The sequence below is a fragment of the Leopardus geoffroyi genome, chromosome C2 (genome assembly GCF_018350155.1).
Source record: "Leopardus geoffroyi isolate Oge1 chromosome C2, O.geoffroyi_Oge1_pat1.0, whole genome shotgun sequence".
Classification (NCBI taxonomy): Eukaryota; Metazoa; Chordata; class Mammalia; order Carnivora; family Felidae; genus Leopardus; species Leopardus geoffroyi.
The window spans coordinates 135,571,544-135,583,010 of record NC_059333.1 but is presented as its reverse complement, the minus strand read 5'-3'; the positions used below and the strand labels follow the sequence as shown (position 1 = coordinate 135,583,010).

Below are 11,467 nucleotides of genomic sequence, written 5' to 3'. Positions count from 1 at the left end.
TGAATGAACATGTAAATCTCTGTTCCGTGTGACATAAGAGAGGCATCTTTTGTTTAGCAGGTGAATTTGAAGTGGCATTGCTTCCCGGGATTTTCGACTCTCCTGATTGCCCCATATTGTCAGTTAACAGGAAAGCAGTCATTTAAGATACTTTTCCCAATTTTAAAATTGCCTTGTTTAAAAGAGATTTGTTGGGAGTTGGGATGGCTCTTTGTGACAAAGCAGTCTGATTTGACGGAGAGAAAGGGGAAGGAAAAGAAATAGTTCCGAATGTGTATAGGAATACCCAAGTCGAATAGAAGAATTAAAATGGACAGGACACTTAGATCTGGAGGCTCCAGAGAGAAGTAGAGATTTTTTGCTAGACTAAAAGTCCAGCACTGCTTATCATTCCAAAATATGCTTTGTTGCTTTTTATTTCCTCCTCTCTGGCAGACCACACAGGGCTTGTTCTGAAGAACATTTTCACTAATCTGATCAGGCAGCCAAATACGCCGGGAAAACTGCTTTAATGATCCCACTAATTACCTCAAGTCAATATGAACTGTATTATTAGACTGAGGGAAAATATTCCATTAGGTCTCCCCCTTGGGAGTTTCTCCGCTTTGTGATGTCACTGAAGCCTTCACCCTCTCGCTTGTAATTAATTTTATTTACACACGCAGGCACGCACAAGGTCACACCTGCACAACCGGCGCTGGCCAGGGAGCTTGTGGCACTCCGGCTTAATCAGATCTGTCATAATTACCATTCTGCATGTTTCTGACACACGCTGTGAAATATTTCAATTTAACTGCCGCTACCAGCACAACCAGATGTAGTGCGAGTGTGGCTGCATTGGAAATATTATTCCTCAGGATAAACTCTCTCCTCCTCCTTTTTCCTCCCACCCCCCCCCCCTTACAGCTAATGTGGCACAGAAGCTGATGTATCCTGTAAATCTTGAATGCAGCGCTAGATTGATAACAGGCGATTAGACAGTTTAACCACAAACAGCTTGTTCATTTTTCACAAATGAAAACCACATGTGGTGTAACTAAAATTTCAGTCCCTTTTTTTTCTTAAGAGTTGGGGTATGTATGTGTGCGTGTTGAAGATGTGCTTAAATAAAAATAAAATGCAATGAAAAGAAGTTAAGTGTCTATAAAAATGGAGAAGTTGCCTGTTTTTTTCCAGGTTATTTTATCACAGTCTTCCTCAAATCCCGTTTTTCCACTTTCACCAAAACTCAAATGAGAAAAAGATTCTCCATTGGCCTTTCCATTATTTCCTCTAACGTTTATTTTGGATGGAAGGGATATTATCCCTTTGGTCTATTCCCTTGGTTTTGGTTTTGTTTTTGTTTTTGTTTTTGTTTTTTTTCAGGGTTAAACCTGTTATTTGAACATAAGTTCTGAAAGCATATTTACTGTTGGGCATATATAGCTTTTTAAAGGGCAGTTTCCCTATTTTTTTTTTTTAAATGAAAAGTTGCTAGTTTAGGCTTTATGGTCATGTCCCAGGCAATGCAAACACAAAATGGGGCCAGTCAGGAAATTTATTTCTTAGAGATGTCTGTTGATCTGCAGAACCAGTCCGAAAGGTAGAGTTGAAAACCAGTGATTTCTGTTTCTGTGGAAAAATTGGAGATAACCTGGCAGAAAGTACAGGCTCAGTAGGTAACCATATAAGGCCAGAGTTATCACCAGTCTCAGAAGAATGCAGCCATAAAAAAATTAAAGTATTGGAGCCATAAGAAAGCAAATAAGCCAGTAGAAAACTAAAATTAAGAGAGGAGAAAGAAATAGGATCAGTAGTGATTTAGAATCGTACCTCTGGAGAAGGTTCACCACAATCCACTTTAGAGAACATTTAAAACCATAGATACAGCCTAGTTAAGTGTCTTTTAATGCCAAATAAAATACACTCCTTTTCTTTTATCTTTACTTTTACTACTTCAGTTATGAACCTCACTTTTGGAAGCTTCCTAGGATTCTGTGGTGATTCCTATTATCTGATAAGAAGTGCCATTTCCCATAGACCTGTGGGCTTTTTATTCTTGTTCCCTTACTTTATTCATTTTCCCTCTTCCTTTGTTACTTTCTCACATTAAAAAAAAAAAAAAACAAAAACAAAAAACTTCGCAGTTTTTGACCAGAACTTTCTTTCCTTTTACTCTGGCTATTTTCTGTGTGTTTTGGGCTTGCTCCGTGATCTCTTCCAACTGGAAATTTTAACATTTTCTGCCTCTTCATACTTTATTCTGGCTTGAATATCACCTCCAAGGGAAAACAAAAAGTATTTGCCTTGTAGTTAGAACCCATCTCCCATCTCAGATGCTCAGCAGTTCACATGGTCGATACCAAATTATTAGGTCAGTTTCTTTTCACAGTCTTCATCTGCCTTTGTAGTCATTTTGCAAGATGCAGATATCGTGGAAGATTTGATTCGGTCCTCACCTGAGCAATCTGTCACAACAGTATCTCCTGTTGATTACAGATATCACCTCAAAAATCCTTCTTAACACAAAGGTGAAGGTACTGGTCACTAAATAGTAAAGTCAACCCACCACTGCTTCAGTCACTTGTATTTCAGGGTTCCCAAGAATACTAAACATAGGATGTATGGGGATGAGTCCAAGAAATACGAGAAGTGGAGGTAAGAAAAAAAATCCCGCACCTTATAACTTCATTGCTGCTGCCCCGGTTTTAATAGCTCTGAAGTTTTTGCACAGCTGCCTCAAGATATGTTAGGAATAAGCCAGCATGCAAATTGAATCACATTTTGCAGTCATTAGTAGCGCTCACTAGGTAAAGGAAACTTGATTTGTTCCACAGCGAATGAAAGATTTCATTAACATTCTGAAAAATCATCCACTAGTTTTCCATGTTTGCAAACTTTTGTTTTTGTGTATTAGAATTTCTTTGTTCCCAGCACACCTGTTGATACAAAAGGGCTCAGGAAGGAGAGGGGGGAACAAAAAAGAGTTACTGTTTAGGGATGCTGTTTTATGTATGGAGTTTGAAAATATTGAGTATTTTGAGTATGAGAGAAGAGCATGTCTTTTCATTCAATTTAATTAGATTACAAAAATCCCATTGTTCAAAAAAAGATTACAGTTTTCTTTGTGGACCCTGCTCCACTACCCTGTCTAATAAAGAACAGTTTTCATGTATCTGTTAACAAGTCATAGTTGAAGATTCAGTAGAAAGTAGTTCACAAAACTTTATCTTGCCCAACTCAGGCCACTTTCCCTAGCCACCGAGCAGCTGTTCTTTTGCATTGCTGTTGGATCCTCCTGAAAACGTACAGGAAAGTAGAATTGGCTATATGCTGTTTTCTTTCGGACCCACTGTTTGCATTTTTCATTGTTGAAATCACCGATATCATTTACAGTGAAGCTCATCTTTTTATTCCAAGCTGACAGGAATGGGAGGGCATGTTTCTGAATATCTATGGCAGATAGAGATAGGGCGATGGTAACTAATTTACAAGCTCACAGATGGTTTATATAACAACTTGGACGTAAACTTCATCTTTCAGAGAAAGCATTGAGGATTGCAAAGAGTGGTGATCGCAGTCCCACTGCTATCATGCCGTGTGGCCCCAGGCAAGTCGTTTAACCTCTCAGGCTCTGAACTTCCCCTTTAGGAAGGTAAAATCGGTTGGGTCAGATTATGTCTGACCCAATGTCCCTTGCAGTTCCGACTTCTGTGTGTTTGTTGCTGAAACAGGTGCACAAGTATGAAAGAGGATGCTATTTTGATTGAAGGTACTGTCGACAGGTGTGTTAGTCTAGGAATGAGTCACAGAGGAGGTAAGGTTTTGAATACTGACAGGGCTTAGTTTGGTGGGGGGACAGACAAAGCGCTATTTTGGGGCCTGTAGCCAGAAAGCATTCATAGGTGGGATACAGTGGGGAGGATTGATTGTTTGAGATCCAGTGTGAAAACTTCATGTTGATAATAGATGAACTGAGGCTCTTGTAAAGTCATCTGAGACTGGTTATTACCTACCTGAAAGACCTCTGTCTCATTATCAAGGACCTAGAGGAACCAGTACAATATGGACATGAGATGAGCTCAGTTCAGTCGGGGAGCGAGCTTGGCTTACCATGTGGCAGGGCAGTGGTTTGCCAAAACACTGTGACTGGAAGGTTGCTAAAGAGTGTCCTCCTTAAACACATTTTTTGTTTGTTTGCTTGGTTTTTTTTAACTGATGCCTGAAATTCTGCCTTTAACATCTCACTGTTTGGGGACTGGTGCAAGTCATGGGAAGGATAACACATTAAAGAGGAAAAACTATTCTTGGTCCACGAGAAATCCCAGGTTTGGAAGAGATGAGTGAAAGAGAAAGTACACCAGAAAAAGGAGGCAGGGAATGACAGCTCAGTTGAAGGAATGGCTTGAAGCCCGTATTTGCAAGTTCATAAATTGGTACCTGTAGCATTTAATAGCTGCTGAGGAGTGCCCATTCCCACATGTCTCCTTTAAATGTTTACCCATTTACTAATGGTGCCAGCACGAGTGCTACTTGTTATGGGTGCTACTTGGCTGGTTCATTGATGGAGTATTTGGTGGTTTAAATGAAATGTAGATTAGCTAAAAATAAATTACTTTCAATAAGGTCAAGGAAGTGAAAGCTGTAAATAAAATATACATTCACAAACAGACAAATGCTATTAGGAAATCCAGCTCAGTCCATGCCAAGCTGTTACTGTCTAAATTGCCTTCTTTCTTCCTGGCTTGCAATTAATTTTTGCTTGTGTGTTTGGAGATTGGGGGAAGGGTAATAGCCTAATGGGTAATGATTTTATTTTAGTATTTTGATTAAAGAGACTAAATAACTTGGACCCTGGATAACCATAAGGACTAAAGCCTTATCCATCAAGCTTAATTTCTAGACAGAAAGTTGCGTTGTATTTCTGGATACATTGAGCATTGTGCTACATATATAGTGAGGAGACGGATGTGTGCTCGGGTATTTTCTCCCTGTCCCACCCCCACCTACCATCTTTCCCATTCACTTTTTTCCTTGCTTTAATCCTCTATTTGACTAGCTTCCTTCTTGCCCTCTCCTCAGATCTCAAAGGCAAATACTTTATAACCGTTTGCTCTTTGAAAAGTGGTGATGAGAGCAAGGGCTGCTTGCCTGGTGCTTTGATTACCCTGGTTTCCTAGCCTTTCATAGGTCCCCGCGCCCCATAGGACGCCCATGTCACTGTTCTGTTCCTTTCCCTGCCTCCATCCTCTCTCTGCCCTGCTGCCTCATCCCCTTCTGTTTGGGAAACCCAGGTGTCTTCAGAAAACCCCATTAGTGTTCCTCTTTTGGCAGATGGACATTTCTCAAAGGATACTCTGCTAATCTTGTCCACCTTTGCAGTTACTCGGCTGGTAGGAAGTTAACTAAATTAGAATACGGTTGCTTTGTTCAGAGGTTGTGAACCGTTTTGTAAGTTTGTAACGGGACCAGGAAGAAAGAGTGAGGTATATATGTGCTAGCGTAATTGTGAACCAGAGATTTTTAAACTGGAAAAACTATTGTTTTATGAATGAAATCTCATCCAGCCCTGACATAAATAAATCGAAAGCCTTCCCCCATTTTGATTGACTTGAGGACTGGACGGAGGTGGGCCTTCTCATTGATCATGGCACTGTTGAGATGCCCTGATCGAAACCTGGGGCTCCTGAGGACATAGTCTGGGAACCATTGTGCTGAACTAGTGATTAACTCTTTTCCTCCAACCGTCTCTAACAGGCTTGGTCCTTTAGTGGCAAAAATAAAATAAAAAAAAAATCTATTCCATGAATCCATAAATAACCAAAATCTTCTAAACTACTAGGAGCTTATAGAAGATAGCTGTAGAAAAATATTTGAAATGTGTGTGTGTGTGTGTGTGTGTGTGTGTATTGGAGTATAAATGTGTGTATACACACACACGCACGTGGGGTGATGGGAGTTCTTAACTGTAGCCCACCTTCCCCCCAGGGGTCCATGAACTTGGATAGAAAAAGAAATCTTTATTTTCACTAACATTTTACTGAAGTTTGACATTTTATTCAATTATCAATATAGGCAACAAATCATAGTAGTATTAACAATACCTATGAATTTGTCACCAGTAAAAATCACAAATATTTTCATATCACATTAAGTTACTGCAGATATCTCAAAATATTATCTTTGCTCACCACTATAAAATCACAGTAGTTATCAGATCTGTTGTTAGGTACTGTTATTGAGTGTGTTAATAAAGAAGCATTTATATCACTGTATCACAAATTTTTGATAACCGTATTTCAGCATAATTGGTTTTCTTCATAATCTTATGCATTTTATTTCAGGCACATAAAAACATTGTTCTGGAAAGGCATCATCTGTGGGCTTTACCAGCTTGCCAGAAGGGTCAATGGCACAAAAGAAATGAGATCAATGATTAGATAAATTATATGTAGGGGGAAAATTACATATTTTTTTAGTACATTAGCTGAAGAATTCTTGAATTTGCAGGGGAAACCTTTGTTATTTATGACTTTATACTATGCTTATTTTTCAAGGGTCCTTCACTTCAGAGCATGTAAGCAGGGGTTAGATTCATTGCCATAACATTTAAAACAACAACAGCAAAAACAGAAACCTATTGGCAGCCTTTTCTCCAACATGCTGATGCCACATACAGATGACTTTGTGAGAAAGGGCCTTTGCCCTTCGACTGGAGACTCTGCGTCCAGGGGGCTTCACCTTTAATATCAACTTCCATCTGAAGTGTAAGCTGTTCTTTCCTCACTGGACTATAAGTGCTGGCGGAAATGACTCCCTATTATATCTGTCCCCACATCTCCTCCTAGCCTGCACAGTAGGTGGCACATAGATGGCACTTAATGATTATTTGTAGAAGAATAAAATGATTCAGAAGCACATTTCATCCGTTCTCAATTTTGCCCTCACAAAACCCAGCACATTCCTAAAGGAGCTCTGGTGGGAGGAGGGAGATTCTGTGCTCCGAAAGACAGAGTAGGGTCACACTCCTGTCCCCCTCCCCCGGGGCCCTCTCGGAGCCTGCCTTCCCCAGGTATAAGACAGTGTCAGTGGTCCTGAGGAGTGACTCAGATGACCTGTGCAGAGAGCTCAGCCTCCCCTGTCTCCTTTTATTGGTAAAATTATAACCCGGCCATTGTCACTGGGATCCACGTGATGCTTCTAGAAATATTTATGCCTTCTTTTTTTGATGTGTCCTTGGGAATCACAAGATTTGAATCCCTCAATTAAGCCAACCTCTGATTAGTAGGTTTGCATAATGGATAAAATGATGTGGGTTTTGGCCACAAAATGGGTGTTACTTTATCAGCAAAATCATAAGCAACGGGAGCTCATAATGACCCTGCCCGCTTGATTGTTCCTCTTAGGATATGAGTCCCATAACTTTTACAATCCCGAATTGCCTTCCTCTGGTTTTAAAAATTCTTTGTTATCTTTCCTAGGATATCATAGAGGGAAGATTTAAATTTTTAATTCCTAGCCCCTAAATATGCATAATGGGACATATAGCTCATTCTAGGAGATGTCTGCAGTGTTGAAAAGTTTTATGTAAACCAACTAAAAATGCATTGGAGGAAATATTTGTTTAAAATAACCTGTAGCAAATTATTTTTGTAAGCAGATAAATCCGTGTATCAAGTAGATCATCACCGAAAAATTATTTGTTTTATAAGCTCAAGTTTTTACAGGTTTGGTTTCTTCTTTTTTTTTGCACGTAGCGTATATGGATATTCAGCAACATTCTTTTCTTCATGATCTTCATAGTTTTGAAAAGACAAATACACCCTGTAAAACTTTAATGGTGACTTTAGGGTACCGCATGATGAGACATTTGCTTCATAACATTGCTGTGTACGAGTCCGTATTTATTTGAGTTGAGGGGTTTGGGAAAAGTGAAGTTTCCCATTCAGCTTCTTGAAACAATCCGATGTTGTATTTGCTTTTGACAGAAGCCTTTAATCGTGCTACCCTGCCTCCTTAAACCTAGTAAGATGAGCTCAGTTTGCGTCTTAGTTTTTTTGAACTGCAGCATCATGATGAATGCAAGTTTTGGGACTTTGCTACAATACATGATACCCTCAGGAATTACAGAGAGGTATACAGTTTCTTGCCACTAACTAAATGGTCCAGATTGTGCAATTTTTACAGCTCTCTCTCTCTCTTTCCCTCGAACTTACTGCCACTGCAGTGTTACAGGGAATCCTTTGCTGCATTTTTACACTCACTCATTCAAGCGTGAGCCTCAGGGCATGTCCAGGCCCCTTGGATGAAGGAAAATGAAGACTATGTCACTCAAAGGGCTATTTGTGTGGATGTTTGTTTATGATAAATGTAATTCAGCTGAGATGGGGGGCGGGGCAGGGAGCTGAATTAAAGAAACCCATCAGCGTTAGTTCGTGGAAGAAATGCTCCGGCCTCAACCAGAGCAGTAGGAATGGAAAATAAGGAACCAATTCAAATGTTCTGAAGGAGTAGAATTGGCAGGAATTCATCATGATTGTTCTCTTTATAAAGCAAGCAGACGAGAAATATCAGATTTTTAATTGAAGCTGTTTGCTAAGTTTTTTTATTGAAAACATACAGCTACTATAAAAAAATGCAAGCGTAAAGAAGAACGTAAGGAAATACTCAGAATCCCAAATTAACTAAAGATAGCCTGATTTATGTTCTTTATACACACATATGTATACGTATACATATATATGTGCACATGTATATATATGTCTTACATTTATTCATATGCTATACATATCTTTTACTATCTAAAGATAGATTTAAGTTATATTCTACGTTTCCTATCACAAATAATGCTAACATGAACGTTATTATAGTTAAATATTTGTGTACCTCTTTATCATTTATTTATTTATTAAAAAAACTTTTTTAATGTTTATTTATTTTTAAGAGAGAGAGAGCATGAGCAGGGGAGAGGCAGAGAGAGAAGGAGACCCAGAATCTGAAGCAGGATCCAGGTTCTGAGCTATGAGCACGGAGCCCAACATGGGGCTCGAACCCACAAACCGTGAGATCATGACCTGAGCCAAAGTCGGACGCTTCACTGACTGAGCCACCGAGGCACCCCTCTTTATCATTTATTTAGAACACGTTCTTAAAAGTAGAATTATTGGGTAAAAAAAGGCTTTTGTGTTTTAAAGGTGATTACTAGATAATTCTACATTCAACATTTCCACATTGCCCATCAGCAAGATTATACCAGTTTATACTTCAAATAACAGCCTTTCAGCCCAGGTGGCTAGGTGGGTGTTGATGCTATTGAGTTAAACTACATATGAGGAGAACATAGTCTATAAGAGGAAGATACTGGGTTCAGTTTGGGATGTGATAACTGAGCTGTTTTCATTAACTCCCCAGATACTCAAATTCCTTTGGATTATCTTTGTGATAATGGCAACAATAATAAAAATAGTGAGAGCTGACATTCGTCATACTGCTTCTGTGTGCCGAACCCCTTGCACGGATTGTCTCTTTTAACTCATACAACCCTATGAGTAGTGGTAAAATTACCCCCATTTGCAGAGGAGAAAATTGAGGTCTAAAGAAGTTGAATAACTTGACCAAAGATACAGGGCTGGTAAATAGTAGAATAGGAATACATATTCAAACCCAGGCTTGCTTTTTTTTTTTTTTAATGATTTTTAAAAATTTTGTTTTAATTTATTTTGAGAGATAGGGAAAGAGCAAGCAGGGGAGGGGCAGAGAGAAAGAGAGAGAACGAATCCCAGGCAGGCTCTGCACTGTCAGCACAGAGCCCGACGTGGGCCTTGATCTCATGAGTCATGAGATCATGATCTGGGCCGAAATCAAAAGTCAGACGCTTAACCGACTGAGCCACCCAGGCACCCCAAACCCCAGGCATTCTTAATAAATGGGTCTTTGGGGCGCCTGGGTGGCGCAGTCGGTTAAGCGTCCGACTTCAGCCAGGTCACGATCTCGCGGTCCGTGAGTTCGAGCCCCGCGTCGGGCTCTGGGCTGATGGCTCAGAGCCTGGAGCCTGTTTCCGATTCTGTGTCTCCCTCTCTCTCTGCCCCTCCCCCGTTCATGCTCTGTCTCTCTCTGTCCCAAAAATAAATAAACGTTGAAAAAAAAAAATTAAAAAAAAAAATAAATAAATAAATGGGTCTTAGAAGTACAGCATGTAAAGGAGGTGAGGTCACAGTACTTGAGTATTCTCAAGAAAGTCCAGTATGGGAAAGAGCTATAGCTAAAGAATGGTAGATACAAGCAACTGATCTACCTATTTTTCCCAGCACATTGATAATTCATTTTCCTCCTTTTTTCTCATTATCCTCACCATTTTATATAATGCCTATTTTTCAAGGCCAAGCCAATATCACTTTTCATCAGTGTAGAGTTCCTGGACCACACAGACCATCTCTTCTTCCTCGCCACTTGGATCTCCCTTGATGTCTGTCCATCATTGACCTTTATCACTCACTGCTTTGTACTGGCAGTTATTTTTGAATGCTTCCCAAATACACTGTGAGCCTTTTTAAGGCAAGTGCTTTCAATTTAAGTTCATCAGACCTTTTTGTAGTTATCATGGACCAGGCACTGGGCTGAATGTGTTCTATTTCATATGTACCAGTCACAGTCCTGTGAGATTAATACTCCTATTGTCTGCACTTCGTAGAGGAGGAGCTGAGGCTCAAAAAGGTAATTTGCTCAAGTTCACGTACATTAATGCCTACATGGGATATAACCCTTTATCAATATACTGAGGTGTTTGAGCATTACTAGAAGGAGAGTTAGTGTTTGGATGGGCAGAAAAAAGGAGAAAGGGCTTTCCTTCAGTATGAAGGATGGAGAACAGAAAGTGGGGAAGTGCTGGGCAACAGCTCATAAATAATCCAGTGAATTAGGACATGAATGGGATTGGGAGTAGCCTTCAGGGCAGCCCCATGGAGTGTGAGCATTTTCTCTGTGATGGGAAGCCTTTGAAGGGCATTTTGAACAGTAAGATAACTTTGGGCAGTTTGAAAGACCAGAGCAATGATTTTCATCCCAGCATCTTGTCTAAGAGCATCTCAGAGATGGCTAAGGGGATTCAAGAAAGCTTAGTTAAACCTGTGTATTTACCTGGCAGGAAGTTCCATAGGCTAAGTTAGACATCACATTTATTTGCTCCTTGTAGGTGTCACAACTTCGTATGATAGCTCTAGTCATCATCGGTGCACTGTTTCCCCTGAGTTAAGAAAAGTCATGATTAGTTAAATGGTTTTTTGCCCAGAAATCAAAATAATTGTCCATTTGGAGTAATTAAAAAGAATGCTTGGTACCTAAGAGCATACTTCAAGGGAGACGACTCCCAGGCTGACAAGTCAGTGGTGGACGACAGGTGGAAAGGAGTCGTGGATTCTGCACGATAGAAGAAAGGCTGATATTGATGGACCTTGGGAGTACTGACTTTTCTGTTTTTTAACGGCTCTAT

At 39.9% G+C, this 11,467-nt stretch overlaps 1 protein-coding gene across 11 annotated transcripts in view; it reads left to right on the top strand.

Moving 5' to 3' along the window:
- The window catches only part of SATB1 (SATB homeobox 1), a 101,497-nt gene that overhangs the window by 77,744 nt on the left and 12,286 nt on the right, over positions 1-11,467 (top strand). The gene's annotated exons all lie outside the window — the stretch shown is intronic.